The sequence below is a fragment of the Bombyx mandarina genome, chromosome 23 (genome assembly GCF_030267445.1).
Source record: "Bombyx mandarina strain Sakado chromosome 23, ASM3026744v2".
Taxonomy (NCBI): domain Eukaryota; kingdom Metazoa; phylum Arthropoda; class Insecta; order Lepidoptera; family Bombycidae; genus Bombyx; species Bombyx mandarina.
This window is the reverse complement of record NC_143229.1, coordinates 5,877,041-5,902,817: the sequence shown is the minus strand read 5'-3', so window position 1 is coordinate 5,902,817 and position 25,777 is coordinate 5,877,041. Positions and strand designations below refer to the sequence as shown.

Here is a 25,777-nt window from a genome sequence, read left to right as displayed (position 1 = left end):
CGGTGACCGAATAAGAGCTCAGCTAGTGTCAAGTAACCGCTCTAACTGGGTTGCCAGTCGCAACCGCCATTCGAGCAGCTGAGGACCGGACGAGATGGAAACAGCTCACGAGACAGGCAACGGTCAAGTTTCAAGGACACGACCTTCAGCAACGAAGAAAGCGACGAAGAAGAAGAAGTGTCAGCGGTAAGCGTTTCCAAATTTTGCTACCGCACTTTAAGACATTTGCTCAAAATCTACTATAATCATGAATACGATTTCTTCACGAAGGAAAAATATTAGATGGTGGTTCCTACAATAGCAGCAGCGCGACTCTCGCTCGTTGTTCAATTTTATTTATCACGTAATAAATTAACGTATCAATATCAGTATTGATTTTAAAATAAACTTTGGAATCTATAACACATCAATTAGTTAGTCTGCCCGCGCCGTATTGTCGAACAGCGCTATAAATGCGCTTGTAAAGTTACACCCACAAAAAAAAAAGTTTACCTGAACTCGGCCGTTCATCGTTCGATACGAGAAATTCGAGTTGCAATTTAACGTCTATTGTAGTGGAACAAAGGCGCGCTATGCGTTAATAACAGGTGCATGGTTTTAAAAGTTTGGTGCCGCTGCCTCTGCCTAATAAGGCCTGCTATCCACTGTGAACACATGACTAATAATATTTGTAAAGTTTAAATTTTCTTTTTTCTTCCTACCTATGCTGATAGCCTTGAGATGCTATTTCAGCTTTACCCTAACGTGTGTAGGTGAGCTCACGGCGCTCAAACTGGAGTGCTGCTAACACTGACCCTAGCAAGAGCAGTGCTTTGCAGAATCTACCACTGGATCGGAATCGCGACCCACTGAGAAGATCCGGCGAGAAACTCAGTGGGCTATCATCATATGTACAATATGGATTTTTAGACAAACCAGTTTTATGCGGTCTAAAATCATGAACCTCATAACTGTTAAATACAGTAGTAAGTTAACTTGTGATTGGTTTTTCGCTTAATTTTACTGCTGGGTGACTTGAGCTCGCGCGTGTTAGTATCACTGCTCTGTGCATTTCTGTAACACTTATTCTAAAGTAACATGAGGTTTCAACTAGATCTCCGCCTATTGTACAAACGTATCTGCTCGTTGACTGTTTTCTGATTTTAATTGTGTTTTGGTGTGCAATAAAGTATGTTCTCTCTCTCTCTCTCTCTCTCTCTCTCTCTCTCTCTCTCCCACTCTCTCTCTCTCTCCCTCTCTCTCTCTCTCTCTCTCTCTCTCTCTCTCTCTCTCTCTCTCTCTCGCTCTCTCTCGCCCTATATCTTGAGGTAGGCATTTAAATTTAACTTTTCATAGATTCTGGTAATCGCTCATCACTAGGCGGGTCGACAATTTTCCTGTACAGCTCATCAACTGCGCAGCCCGCAAGCAATGGATTACCACGACCTTTAAGACGTGGTCTGTTCACCACACCTTCGCTGCGCTTTCATGTCTATTTACCCCAGTACAAAGATATAGTTTGGGTTTGGAAGAAATTATTTTTTATTTATTTTTTATTGCTTAGATGGGTGGACCAGCTCACAGCCCACCTGGTGTTAAGTGGTTACGGGAGCCCATAGACATCTACGACGTAAATGCGCCACCCACCTTGAGATATCAGTTCTAACGTCTCAAGTATAGTTACAACGGCTGCCCCACTCTTCAAACCGAAACGCATTACTGATTTACGGCAGATATAAGCAGGACGGTGGTACCTACCCGCGCGGACTTACAAGAGGTCCTACCACCAGTAAAAACTTCGTTTATATTTTTAAGATCTCATCATACTTAAAATAAATATTGTCAGTTAAAATTTATCTGAGTATGCTTATATTTAAACAGGTTGTGTTCCAATCAAACTCCAGTCATATCGCTTTGTATTCACTGCTATTAAAAAGTTTTAATGTGGAACGAACCTTATGAGACGTGACTGGTTTTATTCTACGCCACTTTTGGGCTTTGATAGCGTCCATTCTGTGTAATTGCCGTAAAACTCGGAAACTATTTTTCAGTGTTTAGACCTTTTTCGTGCTATTGTTCGGGGTGTGTTAGATTAGTTCGACGGCTGTGCAAGTTTTTATGTTCAAAATCGAACCCAAATCTTTAATCGAAATGCACAGTTAATATTAATTATTTAATTATTATCTATCTGTTCAATGGTTTTGCTTGCGGACGTAGAAAAAAAATCTTAATCATATTATTAATTTTAACGCGTCCGCATTGAGGAATGTTAATAAATAAATACTGCAAATTTAATATATCACTGAGCCGAGACAGCGTAGGTACAGTAAACTCGACAATTACAGATAAAGGCTCGCTCGCACATAATCCGGTAAGTCGTTGGAGCTGAACATTGTAGATAGATCCGTTATCGCTTGCATATATAGAGACATGCGCGTCCTATCTGCGGACGCTCCGACGGACCGGCAAACTCGTACAGAGATACTGTCCCGATGACAAAAACAGATAGACGAAGATAACATTACTGAAACGCTTTTGTTGTTTTCGAATTCGTCGAATAGTGAATCATTGTGATGCTGGGTAATAGAATTTAAAAAAAATATTACTATTTTCGGTTCCGTATACTTGATTTATGACATTTCTAAATAATAGTGATTTTAGATAAAGTGCTTAGATGTTTTCATAATGAAAACCAGTTCTTACGACTTAATCCTGATTTTTTAAATTGTATTTGTAATGTTAGCATTTTACCAATCAATTTCAACTCAATCTCTGTTAAGTAGTAATTAATTAATACCGTACTACCGTAATTAAGTAATTAATACCGATTCTTCATTCCATTACCTAAAAAAGTTATTTTATTGCACTCGATCGGTGACGAGTTTACATTGTTCAACCCGAGATAAGCGGTTGGAGTTGCTACTTCCATTTTACTCCATACAGAAGAGAGCCGTTCGGATTGTCGATAATCCCATTCTTACGGATCGTTTGGAGCCTCTGGGTTTGCGGAGGGAATTCGGTTCGGTATTAAGCTGTAGGCAGCGGCCTGGCTCTGCCCCTGGCCTTGCTGAAGTCCATGGACGACGGTAACCACTCACTATCAGGTGGGCCGTATGCTCGTCTGCCTACAAGGGCAATAAATAAAAAAGAGTATCAAAATGAGAAGGCAGTCTCTTCCGTCTTTTTTCTTCAGTCGAGGTGATGGTCGCAGGGCGACTTGAGGGAGTCGAGGCTGCGTTGCACGCTACCGTCACACTAGCGCGCTGGTACCAGGAGAATGGAATGACATGGCGACGGCTATGTTCAGCGTTGCCGTCGTCATCGTTGGATGTACTGTGCAAGAGCATTGGGGCGGCGGTGTTCCGCGTTTCAACCCAGCGGGCTAGTTCTGGCCCAGGGGGGTATACCGGAACACCAGCGGCACCGCGTGGGAGACCTAACAAGCCGCGGTATCGTGGAAACCGGCGTCGTTGGTCGTCGACGATCGCCTTGACAACCTGTCGGTTGAGTGTACACGGGGTGGCGCCGCGAGATATGGAATTCTCACGTATGAGGTACATTGTAGGCGGGATAAAAAAAGCAATCGATACCACAACGTCAATAACCCGCTTTGAAACACGTGATTGAAGTTTCAATAGCATTAGAATAACAGCTATCCAACCTTTCAAAGCGAAACGGATGACAGCTTGGCAGCAAAATTAGGTGTTTATTGAAAATGTGTATGTACGTTTACTAGTTAATTGTAAAAAAATCTGAATTTTTGTCACTTCAAAAATTGCTATGTTTGTTCAGATATAAATGTGTGTTGTATGATGATTTCCGTCAATTCTTTGCATTATCGATTTACTATAAATGTGATCATGTCTGTGAATTAGCCGCGTGCACAAACTGTACATTTTTAATGAAAACATTAATGGTACTTGAAAAGTTTCGGAAAAATGTAATGATTTTTTTAAATTAATTTACAACTTTTTTTTTAAAGTTTGTCGGAGCCCGTAGTCATCAAAAAGTGAATGCCGCCACCAACCTTGAGACATGAGTTTGAAGTTTCCATTGTATTGCATAACGGCAGCCCTACTCTGAAAACCGGAATACATTATGTCTTTCTTATCTGTCCTAGTGAAACTGAAAAGGCCCACGGGCCAATAGTAACCCTTCCTTCATAAAAAAATGACGTCTTCGCCGCTGTAGAAATAGGTGGGATGGAATGGCTCTTGTGAGCTTTCTCTATGGCTTAGATGGATGGACGAGTCATGGCCCACCTGGTGTTAAGTGATTAGCCAACCCCATAGACATCTACAACGTAAATTCCGCCACCCACCTTAAGACAAGAACTCTAAGATCCCAAGCTTAGCAAGCAAGTCGAACATTGTGTAGAGACCTTTCAATAGAAATACGCTATATTTAAATTAACAAAAAAAAATATTCTAGATTCTTTGATTCGTACGTGTTGTTTGTAATGTAGCCGACAGCGTGACCGTTATGACAACGTTATGACATTGTTGTTTCTGCTAAGGAACGAGCGATCGACAATCCAAAGCCGCATTGTGTAGATTGTCAAGTTTTTTTTTTCCTACCAATGCTGATGATAGCCTTCAGACCGAAACACATTACTGCTTCACGGCAGAAATAGGTAAGGCGGTGGTACCTACCCGCGCGGACTCAAGAGGTCCTACCACCAGTAACTGTTTAATTTTTAATATTCATTTTTAAAAGGGATTTTAAAGGGCTTTAAATGCTGTTTTCTTATTGTATAACAGAAAACGCAATTAATTATTGTATTGTTTATTCATTCTGAAGTATTCCTTATCATTATAAATATAAAAATTTGGCCAATAGTGTCTCAAGGATAATCAATCAAAAAAAATCAAATCATCAAATTAAAAAAAAACTTTTAATTTCATCCCAAACTTACACTACTACACGCGCCATTAACAGCTGGATGACATTGAAGGCGCCAGATTATTTCATACAAAACGTGGGGGGCGAACTGAAGTGGTTGGTCCATGAGCTGTAATTAATGACAGATTGACTCGGCGGTTCTTTTACGTCATAGTGTTTTGGTAACAAATCGTAATAAATCGCACAATGGGACCTCACACTTCGAATGTTCTTTCGATTATGTCATCTACGTCAATGTTTTTCTTTCTGAAGTTTGTCAGTCTAATAAATTTAGTTTTTTTTTTACTTATTCAGTTTTTTGTATGTACATAATTGCTTGAAGTCTCTAATTTAAAAAAAATGTTGTATTTGAAAGTGTACTGACTAAATAATAATAATAATAAATGAGTGATGCGTTTCGGTTTGAAGAGTAGGGCAGCCGTTGTAACTATACTGAGACCTTAGAACTTATATCTCAAGGTGGGTGGCGCACTTACGTTGTAGATGTCTATGGGCTCCAGTAACCACTTAACACCAGATGGGCTGTGAGTTCGTCCACCCATCTAAGCAACAAAAAAACTAAAAGTGTCGTATTACTCTCTAAACTGAATGATAAGTAGCAAATTTTAAAAAGTTGCTTTATTTCAACTTTAAAATAGTCATCGTATAAAGCAATTACATACCTACATATTAGGTTCTGGTTAAAAAAGTTACATTTGTGAAATTCATTCATTTTAAGGTGTGTAGCGGTATTTACGTTGTAGATGTCCATGGGCTCTGCTAACCACTGAACAATAGGTGGGTCTTGAGCTCGTCCACACATTTAAGCAATAAAAACATAATTATTATATTTTTAAAATGATACGGGCATTTGCGCTTATAAAGACATCAAATGTCAATGGAAAGGAGACTCAATGTAAAGTTCGATAAACGATGATGTCATAAAGACTTTTTTTATGAATATACTACCGAGAAGTACCAGTGCTGACCCGCTATACAATTTGTTACTATCACTTTTTAATGGAGCCATTAAAATAGTTTTGCGGTTGAGATCGACTCATAACATTTTGGTTTGATAACCAAACTTGCGGTTGTTTCCATTGCGGGTCGCATTTAGAAATCAGAATGAGAAATTACCTTACATTATTGACAATCACTTATCCCTAAAGAACAGAGAGTCAAATTTCTACTTAAAGGTGACTAAACCAACATTCCTAAAGCAAATTATGTCATAATTCATTTTAAAATAAAGGTGTTTGTATAGGTCGAGACGGGCGTTTAAAATTTGTTGACAATAAAGTATCATTTTTCTATTGTCTTTATAAAAGCTTGCGTCCTTTCACTCTCAGCCGCTTTGTTTTTTTTTTGGCTTTGCCCCGTTTTTGTTTACGAATGCTTTGTAATTGTGTCAAGGCCATGACGTCATATTATTGTAGTATTAGTATTAGTAGTAATAGACATTCATATAATTATATGATTAATGCTAGCCACGAAGCCGATTTCATAATTATCAGATGACGGTTCTCTATGGTCTAGTAACTCATAACCTATCTGATTGAAGAGATGAAGCATTTGATACTGGTGATAACGTTGTGATAATGCTTGGGTAGCTACCGCCATTTTGACTGTTTTTGTCGTGAAGTAGTGTATCCCAACTTGGAGAATGGGACAGACGTTGAACCATAGAATTGAGCTTAGAACGAGCTTGTCTCGAGGTGGGTGGGCGGCATTAACGTTTGTTGGTATCCGGTTAATACTTAATATCAGGAGGGCCGTAAGCTCGTTCAACCGTATAAGTAGTTTAAAAAAAGTTATATTATACTATTACATATTTATTTTGTTATGTTGTATTTTATAAGAATTACTTATTTGATGTTTAAAAAATCGCCATGTATTAGTTTCATTATTGACATATTTTTCATTATACATAAACCTTAAAATTGCATTGCCCTGCCACTGCCAATGATAGTTAATTTTTGAGATCGAATTAAAAAAAAATGCCAGACTCATTATCTTCTAAAACAAAAACGAAACTTCTCGCAAATTGTTTATTGTCAGCAGTAACAACAAAAAACAGTTGTCCAGTTTTTACCAACTTCTTTTGTTAACAGTTGCAACTGTAACTTGAGCTTTGTCTTGCTCTATTTCGGTTCCGTTCGTAAATAGTGTGTACGACGGCAATCAGCATTGTTTATGTATTGTAATGACACGAGACAGTAGGCATTGTCTTTTGTTGTCTATGACATTTTGGAGCATAGAACGTACCCGTAGTCGTTGTTCAGTTGCACGTTGGACAATTTTAACATTCGCTTTTAAAGAGAACTTAAATGAGTCATTTAAAAAAAAAACTTAGTAGGTATTGTGTATTAGTAGTATTACATTCCGATTTGAGCAACCGACGCGCGTGGACGTGCTCATTGTTTTGTCGGAAGTGACTACCGGTGATAATAGATCATTGTTCGTGGCACATCTGTGGCCCAAGTGTTTCTCGGAATTTGTACCTGCGCCTAATTGCAAGGCATTGCCGCCCGGGAACTGTGCAGTGGTTCTATTCACTCTAATTCTATTCTATTTATTCTATTCACTAAAAATTTCTAAAACTCCTAGAATCGCTTCGGCCAATTTAGTGTTACCGACGCAGGGGCCTCGCCGCAAGGCGAGCGCGTGTTTAAGTCCCGGGGCCGCCCCCCCCCAGGCGAAAATCACGTAAAGATGGAGGAAAAACTTTTCATCGACTTCATTCGGGAAAAATACCCGTCAATCGCGCCCGAATTCGAAGCCTATAGGGCCTCATTTGGTAACTATTCTCCCCCCGCATCTCTCGCCGCCGTCGCCAAACATGCCTCGCAGGCATGCCTCGCGTGCCCCGCCGCCGGTCCGTGTTCAAGCGCACGTACGCACGCCGCCGCCGTAGCGTCTAACGCCCCCGCCCCGCTACCCCCGCGCCCGCGTCAATCACGTCAGTTTCGTCCGTCGCGACCTCAATAGCGTCTAGTTCAGGCTCCGATACCGAATCGGAGATGGACTTCGAGTCCGCGACTAGCCCTCAACCCGGAACCTCGGATGGGTTCCAAACTGTAACGCGCGGTAAAAAGCGTACTCGCGTCGTGGAGTCCCGGAGCTCCATGACGAAGCAAACCAAGTCCGCGACCGCCTCCCGACCGCAGGTAGTCGTGACGCCGGAGTCGGACTCCGCCCGTCGCGTAACCCCACCGCCGCGCCCAAAACCGCGCCCGCGCCTAAAACAGTTGTCCCGCCCCCGCTGATACTCCAGGAGAAGTCAGCGTGGAATCGCGTATCCCAGGCCCTTCAGGCCAACAAAATTAATTATACCCATGCGCGTAACGTCGCGCATGGGATTCAGATTAAGGTCGCAACGCCGGGCGACCATAGGGCCCTCTCTGCTTACCTCCGAAAGGAGAACATAGGTTATCACACCTATGCTCTTCAGGAGGACCGCGAACTCCGCGTAGTGATACGCGGAGTCCCCAAGGAACTCGACATAGACTACGTAAAGGAGGATCTGATCGGTCAGTCCCTCCCAATAATTAGTGTGCACCGGATGCACAGCGGACGCGGCAGACAGCCGTACAACATGATTCTCGTCGCGCTAGAATCAACCCCGGAGGCAAAGAAAAGAATCTCATGTCTCAAAACGATATGCGGCCTCTCCGGGGTCACCATCGAAGCCCCCATAAACGTGGTACTCCCGGGCAGTGCCACAGGTGCCAGCTCTATGGCCACTCAGCGCGTAATTGCCACGCGCGCCCCCGCTGCGTGAAATGCCTCGGCGATCACGCAACCACAGAATGTTCGCGTGTTAGGGAAACCGCGACGGAACCCCCAAGCTGTGTCCTATGCCTTAAGCAAGGGCACCCGGCAAACTACCGCGGATGTCCTAGGGCTCCGCGTAAACGCCCGAACCACCCAGCCCCCCGAACCGTCGACCCAAAGACTTCGGCGCCTTCAGTGCCGAAACCAGCCTTCGTACCGGCTGCGGTTCCCACCGTCTCGGCGTGGAAAAAACCGCTGCCGTATACGAAGGAGGGAACACAAAACGTACCCCAGCTCCCGCCTGCGACACGTCACGCGCCTCAGCCCCTGCTCGCACCTCGCCCGCGCCCGCGTACCGCCCCCCGCAACCCTCAGTCGTCAACGACTTCGCGCTCGTGCGCGACTTCGTCACCGCGGTAAACTTTGACCGTCTGCGATCGTTCGCAGATGCTATCCGTAGGTCGGTAACCCCGAACAGCGGCTCGCGGCCGCTTTCGATCACATGGACGTCTACGAGTCCGTGTCTCGCACGTTATAAAGATTCTTTACCGGTATTCAATGGCGCAAAAAGGTAGAGAAAAACCGTATTCCCTTACGTTAGCATTCTACAATGCTAACGGACTCGCGCGGCAACGCGATCAAATTTTCGAATTCCTCCGCGACAATCTTGTAGATATTTTGTTAGTGCAGGATACCTGTCTGAAGCCCTCGCGTCGTGACCCGAAAGTCGCGAATTACGTCATGGTTAGGAATGACAGACTCACCGCCTCCAAAGGCGGGACTGCCATTTACTATAGGCGGGCCCTGCACGTTGTCCCTCTCGATACTCCCTCGCTCTTACATATCGAGGCGTCAGTGTGCCGTATCTCGCTGACGGGACACCAGCCGATCGTCATCGCATCCGTTTATCTCCCCCGGACAAGCCCCTCCTGAGCAGTGACATCGAGTCACTGTTCGGCATGGGAGACTCCGTCATCCTGGCAGGCGATTTAAATTGCCACCACACTAGGTGGAACTGCCATCGTACGAACGTTAACGGTAGGCGTCTCGACGCGTTTATAGACGACCTCACTTTTGAAGTAGTCGGTCCCCCAACTCCAACATGTTATCCGTATAACATCGCGCTCCGTCCGAGCACTATAGACCTGGCATTGCTTAGGAACGTAACTCTGCGCTTACGTTCCATCGAAGCACTGTCAGAGCTCGACTCAGACCACCGACCTGTTCTTATGCAGCTCGGTCGCCCTCACAACCCAGTCACTGTTACGAGGACCATGGTGGATTGGAATAAGCTGGGCACGTGCCTAGCCGAAGCCGCTCCGCCAATCCTCCTTACGGCCCGGATTCGAATCTATCCCCCGAGGACACCGTCGAATCCATAAACATCATTACCGATCACATCTCTTCCGCGATCATTAGATCTTCAAAAGAAGTCGATGTGGAGGACAGCTTCCACCGCATCAGACTATCCTCCGAACTTAGGAATCTCTTAAGAGTTAGGAACGCGGCAATCCGGGCCTACGATCGGCTTCCCACGCATTCAAACCGGATTCGGATGCGTCGTCTACAACGCGAAGTCCACTCCCGCCTAAGCGACGCGCGTAACGATAATTGGCATAGTTATTTAGAACAACTCGCGCCCTCCCACCAAGCATACTGGCGACTAGCTAGGACTCTCAAATCCGAAACTACCGCTACTATGCCTCCCCTCGTACGCCCTTCAGGCCAACCACCGGCATTCGATGACGATGACAAGGCTGAGCTGCTGGCCGATGCACTGCAAGAGCAGTGCACCACCAGCACTCAACACGCGGACCCCGAACACACCGAGTTAGTCGACAGGGAGGTCGAGCGCAGAGCTTCCCTGCCGCCCTCTGACGCGTTACCCCCCATTACCACTGACGAAGTTAGAGACGCGATCCACAATCTCCAACCTAGGAAGGCATCCGGCTCCGACGGCATCCGCAACCGCGCGCTAAAACTCTTGCCAGTCCAACTGATAGCAATGTTGGTTACAATTTTAAATGCCGCTATGACGCACTGCATCTTTCCCGCGGTGTGGAAAGAAGCGGACGTTATCGGTATACATAAGCCGGGCAAACCGACAAACGAAACATCTAGTTACCGTCCGATTAGTCTCCTCCCGACGATAGGAAAAATTTACGAACGGCTCCTTAGGAAACGCCTCTGGGATTTGTTACCGCGAACAAAATTCTCATAGACGAACAGTTCGGATTCCGCTCTAAACACTCGTGCGTACAACAAGTGCACCGCCTCACGGAGCACATCCTGATAGGACTAAATAGGCGTAAACAAATCCCGACCGGCGCCCTCTTCTTCGACATCGCGAAGGCGTTCGACAAAGTCTGGCACAACGGTTTAATTTACAAACTGTACAACATGGGAGTGCCAGACAGACTCGTGCTCATCATACGAGACTTCTTGTCGAACCGTTCGTTTCGATATCGAGTAGAGGGAACTCGTTCTCGTCCCCGTCAACTGACTGCCGGAGTCCCGCAAGGCTCCGCGCTCTCCCCGTTATTATTAGTTTGTATATCAATGAATACCCCGGTCTCCGGAGACCCATCTAGCGCTCTTCGCCGATGACACGGCTATCTACTACTCGTGTAGGAAGATGTCGCTGCTTCATCGGCGACTCCAGATCGCAGTAGCCACCATGGGACAGTGGTTCCGGAAGTGGCGAATTGACATCAACCCCACGAAAAGCGCAGCGGTGCTCTTCAAAAGGGGTCGCCCTCCGAACATCACTTCGAGCATCCCACTCCGTAGTAGGCGCGCAAACACCTCCGCCGTTAGTCCCATCACTCTCTTTGGCCAGCCCATACCGTGGGTCTCGAAGGTCAAATATCTAGGCGTCACCCTCGACAGAGGGATGACATTCCGTCCCATATAAAAACGGTACGCGACCGCGCCGCGTTTATTCTAGACGACTCTATCCATGCTTTGTAGTCGAAGCAAACTGTCCCTCCGCAATAAGGTAACTCTCTACCAAACTTGTATACGCCCCGTCATGACGTATGCAAGCGTAGTGTTCGCTCACGCAGCCCGCACCCACTTGAAATCCCTTCAGGTTATTCAATCAAAATTCTGCAGGATAGCCGTCGGAGCGCCATGGTTCCTTAGGAATGTGGATCTCCACGATGACCTGGAGCTCGACTCATTTAGTAAGTATCTACAGTCGGCATCGCTGCGCCATTTTGAGAAGGCGGCACGACATGAGAACCCTCTCATCGTAGCCGCTGGAAATTACATACCCGACCCAGTAGACCGAATGGTAAACCGTCGACGTCGCCCAAAGCACGTCATTACGGATCCTCCTGATCCATTAACGGTGCTCTTAGGCACCACAAGCACCGGTCACCGTCCTCGTCGAACCCGTCGCTTGCGACGAAGGCTCGACGAGCGAACTAACCCATAGACACAGCCCACTGAGTTTCTCGCCGGATCTTCTCAGTGGGTCGCGTTTCCGATCCGGTGGTAGATTCTGCGAAGCACTGCTCTTGCTAGGGTCAGTGTTAGCAACTCTCCGTTGAGCCCCGCGAGCTCACCTACAAACGTTAGGGTGAAGCTGAAATAGCCTCTCAAGGCTATCAGCATAGGTAGGAAAAAAAAAAAAAAAAAAGTAGTATTAGTTTGGTATATGTGGTTTTTTTTAAAATCATTTTATTCTGTTCAGTCCCGTTTTGTTTTATTCTAAAATAAAAAAACCACAATGACATGTGGCACTCGGGGACTGCCGCGGTAAAGCTTATTGCATAGCATTTTTTATCAACTTATGCAATTATAATTAGACAGTAATAATTTAATATTAAAACAATAATAAAATAAGACCACGCTATATTTATAAACATTAACAAAAGCAAACATTAACTGTCCCCTTTACACTCATAAGCTAGACCGCGTGAGTGAGAAATGGGCAGACTTTTCATGATGCGCATGCAGTGCGACGTCACGCCGCGCGCTTATTCACAAACACTGCACAAGCGCAACGTGTGAATGTGTTGAACGCGAGCTACATGGTAGGCGGACGGGGGTGTTAGGTTTTATTTTCGTTACGGAATTTCTTAATTCGGTCGCCCCGCTCAAAGCCCGCGACAAAAGCTATGCAATTGCTTAAAAATTACGACTATTAAGTATCTCGTTTTTGTGCATGACAATGAGAACGGATATTTAATACTAGCCGAACATTGTTTGTGACAATAGATTTAAAAAAAGGCAGCTGTGGTTCCAATAATTTGAACATACTGAAACAGAGAGTAATCTGCCTTGGGTTCTGTTTAGGGTTTCTCGTTTATTTTATTACTGTACCCGTTGTCGTCCATTGTTTAGTAGGCTTTTGAATTATTTTTTACCATCCGTAAACCCTTTCGTTTTGGACGATCTCATTTTTATTGTTTCTTTATTGCAGACCCAGGCCTACTACGGTGAAGTTTGCATAAAGTCATTTAATACGATTTTTACGTGGGTTCACCATATTCAATTGTACTAAGTGTATTCAACGTTTGTTGATGAAGCTTGTTGATTATGTATACTACAGTTAAGATTAAGTTATACTGCTTCTTACTGGTTACTAATACTAAGTTTAATTTAGAGACATTTCGTACTGTATACTCCGGATCCGATTTTGTTTTCGGATCGGAGTCACTATCTTTGTTAAAGATGTTTGTCAGTCGAGATCTGAGGATACTTGTTCTTTTGTCGTATATGTCCGTTTCCACCAAATATATTATAAGAAAATATCCTAGCATCTATAAGGTATCCCTCCACATCTCTCCTGTCTCCCGTTTCCGAAAGTTTCATGAAATTTATTGAAAATTATATTTAAGTTGGCCACGCTAGCTTATATTCATAGTATTCGCAATAATTTGACTTCAGACCAAAATATGTATTTGCAATGTTGTATTAAACGTTGTGTGGTACATGTTTACAATATTATAGCGTCTATGCTTTATGTAATGTATATTCAAATAACATATTCCTAGAAGCAATATATTCAGCGGCTTTGAAGAGTAAAGTAACATTTTATACCAGTATATTTCGCCTGGAGCTATATACGTACATATCTATAATATGCATGTACTTTATCCCTAATTAGTATAAAATATCTGGGTCTCTCTGTCTGTGTTTTCGCTTATGTCTTCTATTCTACGCAACTGATTTTGACAAGGGTTTCACTCATAAAAGTAATGAACGAATAATAACTTTAAAAGTATTTTGGACTAAATGGCTGAAGTATGTATAATGACCTTCTGTTAAAAAAAACTGTTTTCATAATCTCATATGGGCAAATCTTAAGGCGATTGCATGCAGCAGAGATGCGAATGTTGCGTTGGATGTATGAAGTAACGAGACTGGATAGAATACGGAATGAATATGTCAGAGGAAGTCTGAAAGTGGCACCTGTGACAGAGAAGTTGAGAAGTGCGCGTTGAGACGAAATGTAAATGAGGTTCGTAAGAGAGTGTTAACTTTGAATCTGGAAGGATATAGAAGAAGAGGTACACCTAAGAAGAGATGGATGGATTGCGTGAAAGACGATATGTGTAAGAGGGGAGTGAGCGAAGAAATGGTATATGATAGAGGACTATGGAAGGAGAAAACATGTTGCGCCGGCCCCAGGTGACTGGGAGAAGGGCAGAAGAATGATGATATGGCAAAATCTTAAATGTTGTGAAGTCCACACAGGAAATGCCGTTTCCTGAAAAGCTAGTATGTAGATGTGTTAAGGGTAAAGGTAAAGTAAAGGGGGTTTTTATAACTGCGTTTGTTCTCAGCATTTTACCGTTATATAGAGAATTCTTCAAGGGAATCAGGTAGAAAGAAACGTTTATCGGGCGTTTTCGTTTTTTGTCCTTGCTATTGTTATTTGGGATCCCTTAAATGTATTAATCTCGCGTGAGTCCATCAAAACCGGTCATTATTTAAAACTCTGGGGCGTACTGCGTTCGGGTGCTTAGTTATTACGGCTATCCTAATAAAATAGCCCAGTATCATTTACAAAATTGGATACATGCTAAATATTTTATAATGATGGAGTTGAAATTCGTTGGGATGGCCACGTTTATATTAACTGCAGAACAGTCAACAGTGTGTGACAGATTTGAACACGTAATTATATGTTTTGAAATTGAATTAATTTATGTACCTATTGTCAGAAATTCATATATTTTCTATACAATCTGTTTGTTCTATTGTAAATTTTAACACGTGGCCCTTGCTACTTATTTGTAGATAACAATTACTGATAACGTATAATCTAATTTCAATTGTTACGTTTACGTTTTTGAAGAACATGAATGGGTATACAAATACTCAGGGATTACCCGAAGGTATGGAAACAAATGCTTTTAGATATGAGGTGCAGAACTGTAATACTGATGACAGTAATATATCTATTACAATCGACAGTACTACCTTTTTTCTTTATGTAACATGTTTAAAGTATAATATTTTGTCAAATTAATATTAGTAAACATGATTGAAAGTATTTATACTGGTGGTAGGACCTCTTGTGAGTTCGCACGGGTAGGTACCACCGCCCTGCCTATTTCTGTCGTGAAGCAGTGATGCATTGCGGTTTGAGGGATGGGGCAGTCGTTGTAACTATACTTGAGACCTTGGAACTTGTGTCTCAAGGTGGGTGGCGCATTTGCGTTGTAGATGTCTATGGGCTCCAGTAACCAGTTAACACTGTGTGTGCTGTGAGCTAGTCTACCCGTCTAAGCAATAACAAAATAATTAAAAAAAACACATGTACCTGAATATCACAAGTAAAGCGCTTATTTAGTACCAACCAATAGTACATATATTTAATGACACACATTTTTTAAATATTTATGCTATTTAGTCTCACTAAACAGCAATCCTGTCCTGTGTTTAAAACGTCCAACGTTTACTCAAAATAAGTAGATCCACGGCACAATTCACACGAGAGCAAACGCTTTCACAGTACATTAGTCGTCATGGCCAAACATTACAGTGTGACATATTGTCATAACATCCCATTTCATTTCACTTTGGTGTGTTGTCGTGAGCGTTTGTTGACGTACGAAGCTACGTTCGGAGACGGAAATGAGCAGGAATTTTCTTGAAATTTTTCTGGTAGAATCAGAATATTTTTTGCCGGGTGGGGAGCCGGTCTTGGTCTCACAATGGTCGACCGGCCACCGCGCCTCCGGAAAGAATCAATTATACAAACCCCCCTTTCAAAGACATGTTGCCGAATGGGCGAATTGTTTGTTTAATAACATTTCGGCGCTACTATAAACGTCAGGGTGAAATATTTGTCGCTTTTGTCGGACGACGCTTTGTACGTAAATGAAGCTATGGACGCATTTTTTTTCATTACAACATTCTGTCGGGTCATGTCTCTATCCGAGGCGGATGCGCTTGTAGTTTTTGTGTGGAAGTTTCCTGTGTCTGAATAGTTCGCTTTTTAACCGTTTTGTCGTCGTTGTATTGAAAATTCTAATAAATTTGGATTATCGTGACTCATTGGTGCTTTATTATTAGGTTTATAGCAATCTAAACATTTCATTTAGATATATGTTAAACCTTATTTACTAATAGATTGCCATCGATCGCGACTGGGTCTTCTTAATGAATGTAATTGAAATGACTCAGCTCAACTTATATTGGAAACTTTTGATCGTTAGAAAATTTGATTAAATAGTAACATATTCGGTACCCGTCGTTGCAATAAAATGAGAACTACTAATTTTGTTAACGTAAGTAAAAGCCTAAAAGAAACGCAAAAAGTTAAACCAACAAAATATAAAATAGTAAAAAATGTATTGGTTCTTTGACGTCAGTTACTATTAAAAACATATCATAATCTTTTTAAGCTTTCAAAGTCAGAAGTGTTATCTCCGTTTCCAGCTACACTTTGTTATGTTGTTTAATTGTAACAAAATTAATCCCAAATTTCTTACCTTACCCTTAACGTATGAAATTTATAAAAATGAATTTTTACAGTAAACATAACGTATTGAAGATTTGTAGTCCGACAATGCCATAAGAATGAATTACCAAACCTCCTATAACGTCATACGTGACTCTTTTCCACAAACTATACATTCCCGCACGGTAGCTGTTCAGAGCATTTGATCACCCCATTTCTATGCGGTTCTTATAATGCTAACTGTGCCTTGAATACGGTGACAAATCTAAAATTGTTTTGTAAATTTCATCTTTACAAGTGTTTGTTTCTAAATGAGCTCTGCTTTGAATATTTTTACGTGAACATCAATAAGATCACGCTTATAGAATACAAAATTTTTTAAATGATCCTGGGCGTGTATTGGAATTTTACCAAATGATATTTGTTGTTCCATCTAATTGGAAGCTTAAATTTTAATTGGGACAGATATGGATGCGATAGATGAAATACTTTTTGGACGAGTTGTTGATCCACTATATGTACATTTTATATAATACATTTTCAATTGTCTATTCATCTTCGTGCGTAATATGCGTTAGCGTCGACGGTTTGGGTTTCATACTCTAGGCAGTTTCGCAGATAATAGTTAGGCTAAGCTAAAGTCTATGAGGGACTATGAACCCTTAACATTTGGCGCGTTTACACACGGAGGCAATAAAGAAATATTCTTCACAGTTTATACGCATTTGTAATTATATTAAAAAGTATTTTCATAATTTTACTGGTAGTAGGACTTCTTGTGAGTCCGCACGGGTAGGTACCACCACCCTGCCTATTTCTACCGTGAAGCAGTAATGCGTTTCGGTTTGAAGGGTGGGGCAGCCGTTGTAACTATACTTGAGATCTTAGAACTTATATCTCAAGGTGGGTGGCGCATTTACGTTGTAGATGTCTATGGGCTTCAGTAACCACTTAACACCAGGTGGGCTGTGAGCTCGTCCACCCATCAAAGCAATAAAAATAAAAAAAACCATTTTGTGTTATGATCACATCAGTGTACCGAGCATCAGTGCATCAAGCCACGCGGCTTGCGATAAGATGTCAAATAACCCTAATAATATTGAATCGATTCTTGTTTCTTGAATTTGAATGAAAATACATTCTAACGATTTACATCGGTTCCAAGCTATAATTTAACTTACTTAAATTGACTCATTTAAATTACTTTTATGTTTAGAGAACACATGCTATAATAAATTTATTTTTCAAGAAAAGTAATATCTTAGAAGAATCAAGAAGTATTTTGCTGATTTATTTTAAAAATAACTCTATTGCAGTCGCCGAGTGACGTATATCAGTTGATTTTTCTGGGAACATGTAACGGTTTGCCACGTTTATTATTGACACTGCACAAATATTTATCCGGTGTAAATTATCACGTTATTGGCTTTTCGATTTTGCGTGCGTTTCCTGCACTTTACGTGGTTTCCATTGAGTAGATCTTTCTTCCTACGTGTCGGAATGATCAAACTAGTTTTCGGATATTACAAATGGTATTTTTACATTCATCTATTCAAAACGTCACTCAATGAACGGTTAAGTAAACAGGATGAAGTTTCTATGGTTTGGTCACAGTTTGTTCGGAAATGTTGCGTATCATTATGAAACAGTATCGAATTAATTTCTCTTTATGTGAGATTTATTTATTACCTTATTAAGCGAAAACTCATTAAAACCCATCAAACTAAAAATAAATAGTATAATCAAAAAATAGTAAAATTTTGGCTCTTTGGTTAAATATATTTTGCAATAACATTTAACGACTTTATTATCATAATGCGCTTGGGCGTTACGACTTAATTACTCGAAACGACTTTTCACCCTCATTTTAATATCCGATATCAGGTAAATTAATTTTGTTGTGTTACACAACTAATTGCCACGTATTGTTAAGCATTTTCTAGCCACGACGATGAATAGTCCCTCAATAAAACCCCATTTTATTGCAGTTTCCTTTCTCGCTTCGTTGGCATTCATCCCAAGAACTACCAAATCATTAAAGCTTGTGTTTGTTGATTTTTTCCAACGTCTTTGTTTGCTTTATGATAATAGGTGTTCGTTTCGTCGCGGGAGCGATGCGGTGTGAAACTTAACGCCTTCATTCATGGCTGACGGTCCTTCTTATAAAGGCACTTGATTTAGCGAGCCAATGTCGTTTTTAATAGTCCCAGGTTGATATTCGCTTTTTACAGCTGCACATTCACTATTCACGCCTTTTTGTGTTACGTTAATAAGAATACAATCCCTTGATATTTTTTTGAAAAACACATTATTACTTGATAAAAAGTTTAAAAAAAAATTGCGTGGTTACGTGGAGAAAAAGACCCAAGGACCGCCAAGTATTTGCGATTACCATAACCCATCTCAACATAAATGTTTTACCTTTGAAAAATGTAGTCGTAATTGCTTGCCTTAGAATAGCGTTCTCGCCTTTTTTCAAAACTGAACACGTAGAAGAAAAAGGCCGGAAGTGAGATCTTACCATGAGCCCCACCATCACTAGGTAGCGTAGGTACACAAGATGCGATTAGTAGAGAGATAAGATAGGAAGGTGTGGATAATTTATTTTCATATCGTATAATAGAGAAACAATCATTGCCCTTTATAAAAATAATTGTCAATTACTAGTGTTAGTGTAATTATTCATGAAAAGCCCGAGATCAATTTCGAAAGCTGCTTCAGCGCCCTGAGTGCCACTTGACAGCGCTCAATTTACACCAACGACTACTCGACGTTCTTTGTAGCCCAACTAACTGCACTCATTAAAAGTTATGCGCGACCGCGAGAACCCTCGGAACTCAGACGAGTACTCCGAATTTATCAGCCAACTGAAAAGCGCTAAGGGAAGTCGGTTTCGGCTATTATTCTCCATTTTCCCTTACAATAAGATTAAACAGTCGACGTTGATTACAGATAACGCTCTGACCAATTCACAAGCGGACCGCTCACGTAATAGTTTTGTTGTTATCGGTCGTAACCACTCTGCAGTTTCTTCTGAGACGATATTAAAAAGATTTTGGCATCGAGCCACCCTGATATTGATCTTTATGCTCGGCCAGACGGCCATAGGACTTCTGTAAGTAGCATTCCAGTTTGTTTAATGACTTTCCATGTTAGCTAGTTTTCGCTGTGATGTTTTCTGTATTTATGACGAACGATAAATGTGTTTTTTATAATTGATTTTTTTCTCACCTTCACGGTAATCGTGAGTAATTAAGCGTTGCACATTATTAAGATGCTAATAGAAAATTAATGTCGTTATAACACAATTGATAACAATGTCAAATAGCGAAGCAGATTCACATAATATGTAATTTTGTAATAAAAATCGCGCGAATTTACCATTTAAATTTAATTAAGACGGTTCGGAAATAAATCCACCTACCGAAATAATGAATTGTGACTAACTCAGAGTTGTCACTAATTTAGACAGCTGCACCGTTATCGCTCACATATAAGGATATTTCTGGTGAAACATGAGCAATAAACTCGACATGCGTGAAGGGTGACACCTGCGGGAATTATCAGAAAGATCAAGCTGTTACGGTTTATGGGGTTCCTGCTAAAAACAATAGAAATGGCAAAAAGTCGAATACAGGCCAGGTACGTGGGGGCTTGGGGAAGGGTAAGCGTGCGGGTCGCAACGGGGTTCCACAATTTATGATTGCGTCGTGTCAGAGTGCTAATGAACGCACTCTGTTGGTCTTTATTGAGATAACGCCCGCAATCGATGGCCGAGCTGGCATCGAACCATTACTTATTGCATCGCTTGATCTCGCGTGTCCCTTTATACCATCCATATATTTTTTGCTCGCTACATTCGTGTCAAGTAACTATTATTAAGCGTCGACTCTCCCTAGTTATGGGTAACGTCGATCCATAAAATAGTTGCCATCGCCTTTAATGAGAGTATTCATACGGTTGCACATAATCCGAATTAATAATATTATAATATAAAGTTACATAACACAATCTTTGTTTTATTTCTTTGAATATGATTTACATTATTATGCTATTTCGTATTTACGATTCAGATAATATCTGCGTATTGGAAATTATTTGCTGCCACTGATGTCGTTTTGTTTTATATATTATATAACATTTTCTTTACGTATGAATCTGGTACATTTATGATGTGCTCTGAGATAGTAACTGAAACGTTTTATCTACGAAAGTGACACATGACATATCGAATACGTTTTTATATGAGTCATATATTTTGTGTCCAACGAGTACAGACGAGTGCTTCGTATCGACGATCCAATCGCGCGATACGGAGAGCGAGAATGATATCATCATTGGACTTCTGCATGCCAGAAGGTATTGCCAGTAGTGTCGTTTATTTCTAACGAAGTATTTTATTCGCATAATAATTACTTTTGGGAAAATATATCATATTATCAATGAAATTGTGAATAGTGAAATATTAAAAGTTCATATTTATTAAAAATGAGAACATGTTCTTTGTTGACTTTTTGCGTATATTGGACTTTCTGATGCAAAAAATTTAGAATATAAAATATTATGTTATATGACCATTTATTCTTTTTTGTCCCCTACCTAATCGCTGGCAGCCTAAGACACTATTCCAACCACGGATTCCAACTAGGCGCAGACGGGTAACTTGAGAGAATTTACTAACACCGGTCCTAGCAAGAGCACTGCTTTGCAGAATCTACCACTAAATCGGAATCGCGACCCACTGAGAAATTTCGACGAGAAACTCAATAGGCTGACAATTTACTTCGCTGGCAGATTATGTAGGTAGAGTGGACTTAGTAGGAACGTGGCTCGGACGCGTACTGACTTAATGTGGGGACCGAATATCATCTCTCTTTTGAGGGTGACCCCTAGGTACTTGGCCTTCGAAGCTTACGGTATGGGCTGGCCAAGGATGTTGTTGACGGAAATTGTATCACAGCGACTAATTTGTGACGAGGTTTGTGACGAGGACGAGGAGGTGTGGAGACTATTCATTCTATAAATTGGCAACACATATGCGAATTGCAAGGATCCTATAGGATGCCTGTATAGTAAAACTACAACACTAGGTGCATCGGTATGCGACGAATGTTATGGGAATGAGATACAGGTATTATATTGTTGACTGTTTTATCTCCCTATCTACGTACCGCATTCGAACATTGAAATTAACATTTATGATTTCCTGTTTTTTACTTATATTGTCATAGATTTGGTACTGTCCCTTATTATATACCCATATATGTTTAATATATGTTTATTTTTTGTTACAGCTGAAATCAAAAACATAATTTAATAAAATAACATTTTCATGATACGATTTTATCCAATTTATATTTATATAATCAAATGATTTGAATTACAAAAGGCCACTTGCGTGGAAATTGAATTGTAAATGATAAGCCTTTAAAATTGATAAGTATATTATTACTGTAAATAAGTATGGAGTTAATGATTAATTAAGTACGTAACACCGTCATAACAATTTATGCCAAAAGACAATCACCGTTTATGGCAATAAAAGTAGAATAGCCATTATTATTTAGGCGGTTGACACTTCGAACCTTGTCAAGGTGAAATTACACTTACATTGTAATGTCCACAAACTTTTAACACCGCTTAAAACATCAGTCTATCTCCGCGAAAATACTTATACAATTTTATCTGGACTCATTCTGGAACCCCGTCAAAAGAAACTTAATTTTTGTAATGCTTATATTACTGGTGGTTTTATTACTGGTGGTAGGACCTCTTGTGAGCCAGCGCGGGTAGGTATCACTACGCTGCCTATTTCTGCCGTGAAGCAGTAATGCGTTTCGGTTTGAAGGGTGAGGCAGTCGTTGTAACTATACTGAAATCTTAAAACTTATATCTTAAGGTGGGTGGCGCATTTACATTGTAGATGTCTATGAGTTCCAGTAACCACTTAACACCAGGTGGGTTGTGAGCTCGTCCACCCATCTAAGCAATAAAAAAATAAAATAAAAACGCCCTAATTTTACAGAATTCACGTAATTACAATTTCAATTATCAAGATGTGTAATCATCGTTCCAATTGGAACACTTATAAACTGTCGACTAATATTCATGTACATGTAATCTAATAAGTAGTATATTTGTTCTTTTCGAGACAAACGTTCGTTCGCAAACATGGGTAGGCGAACAGCGTGGAACACCTTTTGTTACTTAAATTAATTGACACTATCCTCTTTGAGAAATGAGGTCGAAGTTTTAATTGTATTGTAGATTCTTTAACCCTTCAAACCGGAACGTATGACTGCTTCGCAGCAAAAGAAGACAGAATGGCTGTAACTAAACACACGTACGCATGCGTCTTATAAATCACTAATTTGACAAATTATTATTTGAACACATTGTAGGTTTGAATTTAATTCGCTGTTAATTCTTTAATGCGGTAGTTGTTTAATTAGTAACAGTGGAATTTTAAAATGGGCACAGTCACATCGCTTCATACATACTCCTTATAGCGACGACCACGACAATTCCAATATTGTTATCTTGTCGTTCACCACGACCGTTATCATGTGTGTGTATGGGTTTTTGGTTTCTAATAATAATATTTTATTCTAGTTAGAAATTTCTGTTCTGATTCATAGGACGAACGCTCGTAATTGAAACGCTAAATCCTTTACACGTCATTACGGATCCTCTCGGTCCATTAACGGTGCTTTTAAGTACCACAAGCACCGGCCACCGTCCTCGTTGAACGGCTCGACGAGTGAATTAACCCATAGACACAGCCCACTTAGTTTCTCGCCGGATCTTCTCAGTGGGTCGCGTTTCCGATCCGGTGGTAGATTCTGCGAAGCACTGCTCTTGCTAGGGCCAGTGTTAGCAACATCCCCGGTTTGAACCCCGTGAGCTCACATACTAGCTCGATGAATCTCGAATAACCCCTCGAGTATACTAGAAAAGGTAGGAAAAAAAAATCTGTGTGTGGGTTTTCGGTTTCTAATAATAATATTTTATTCTAGTTAGAACTTTGTGTTCTGTATCATAGGACGAACGTTCGTAATTGAAGCGCTGAATTCCTAACTGCTGTACCAATAAGTCGGCGCACGGGAGCTATACCGGCGCGTATCGCGCTACGTGCGTAGATCGTGCCCGGGTTTTATCGATGATTCTATCAGCCGATAACCATTGTTCACAGTCATCGTTCGAACATTTAAATGTTGTTAAACTTCACTTATCCGGTGATGAATGGCCCCGATCATTGGATATGTCTATCTAAAGTTGCATGAGATCTGTCGTTTCGTTTACATTATCTAATTTGAATCCGAGCTTGACTTTAATCGAAATTTTTTTTTTGTTGCAGGTAAATAGTGTTTGTTAAACCATATGAAGTGAAGAATTTCAGTACAGAAAGAGCATTTAACCAGTCTCGAGCCAGTGACCATAGGCATGCTGTCATCTTGTTATGCGCCCAGTCAAAGTATTCAGTGACTAGCAGTGGTAATCACATCATGTATTTAAATAATTATCTATCCCGCTCCCTTAATTTTAAGATCGACCAAAAAGGAAAAATAATTTTATAATATATACATATATAATTCGGTGATGTATATAATTTTTGTTTCTGTTTTCGTTAAATCTATGATTAAAACTCGAAAATTGCCTTGAAATTTATTGGGACATAAATTTCGATAACAACATGACGACCTATTCAATAATTATGCACATCTTAATCTCGTTATACGGGCGTGTACATTCTTTAAATAAACAACTTAAGATTCAAAGTAGATAACACTAGCTAAAATGACATAAATATAAAAGACACGTGTTTGATAATAATTTTAAATATTAACATTAATGAAATTTTAAGTAAAATTTAAAATTCATTAGCTCATAAACTATAGTATAGCTCATAAAGTCATATCCACACAGCCGAGGATAGGCAGGAATGGTGCAGGACAATCCAGGAGAAAGTTCTTAGATGAGGCCACGACCCTCAGCGTTGAGAATTGTCGAAGTAAGGAGGAGGAGGAGCTCATAAAATTAATTGCACTATCTGTATTTTAACCGTCAAGCAGTCTCCCATTCCAATTTGAGGAGTGGGACACCCTGTACACTATACCATTGCGACTTACATCTCGTGTCTCGAGGTGGGAGACGCCATTCCTTGTGGTATCGAAGGCGTTAGTGACTTGAGTAGCCCAGTGAATTTCCCGCCGGATCTTCTCAGTGGGTCGCAATTTCGATCGCGTTGTAAATTCTGCACTGTACTGCTCTTGCTAGGGCTATTAAATTCCTTCGGTTGAACCTGAGCTCATTAACCCGTCCGGGCGTAGCTGGAATAGTCCCTTAGGCTATCAGCGAATAGGCAGGAAAAAAAGGCTCAAGATAACATCTAGTCCTATTATCTAGTAGCTTACTTCACATGAACAGATGGAACGTAAAATTGTTCATTGATCTATGTAAGAATTAATAAATAAATAAAAATGTTCATACAATTTTTAAAGCATACTAGGCGTAGTTGTAATTTTAGAAATAGATCGAAAATTTGTCACATCTCTGACAAGCCCGGCTAGCTCAGTCGGTAGAGCATGAGACTCTTAATCTCAGGGTCGTGGGTTCGAGCCCCACGTTGGGCGCAAATTTTTGTGCCTTATTTTCATTTACAATAATTGATTTTAAAGGTTACAATTTTATTATTGCATTTAAAGAATAATAATAATCACTTTCGGTCTATTTGAAATGAAACCATAATGGTAATTCTTTTAGTTGTCTTGGTAAACTAAAATAATATCAAATATTAGTAAATATATTCTTTTATTCATAAAATTTTCAAAATAGCTTTCATGTCCTTTTGCAATGTTCGTATAGTAATTGTTTGAGTATTTGAGGAAGAAATGTAAAATAGTTGTTTGCTGTTAATATAATAGACTAAATATATTACTGTATAAGGTACTCCTTGTAGGATTCTTGTTACCAAGCAGCGGCGGCGGGAAAGTTGAATAAATTCAATCGGTATTCTACACACATGAAGTAGAGATTTGTGGCGGCATGATGGTTCCGCACTGAAAGTATGGAGACTGCAGCTCTTTCGTCGATAGCTATCGCTCCAATACTCATAGATGATCTGTTTGTTATTAGTACATATTTTTCGTCCGTGTAATTAGGCCGGCGATTTCATGGCCAACCTGATGCTAAGTTGTGACGTCATAATGCGAGTAGATTTGT

General features: G+C 40.8%; 1 protein-coding gene and 1 non-coding gene across 2 annotated transcripts in view; both read left to right on the top strand.

Moving 5' to 3' along the window:
* The window catches only part of Su(var)3-3 (lysine-specific histone demethylase Su(var)3-3), a 344,797-nt gene that overhangs the window by 203,496 nt on the left and 115,524 nt on the right, over positions 1-25,777 (top strand).
* On the top strand, positions 25,116-25,188 carry TRNAK-CUU (transfer RNA lysine (anticodon CUU)). Its single transcript has one exon. It is a non-coding gene; the product is annotated as a tRNA-Lys (tRNA).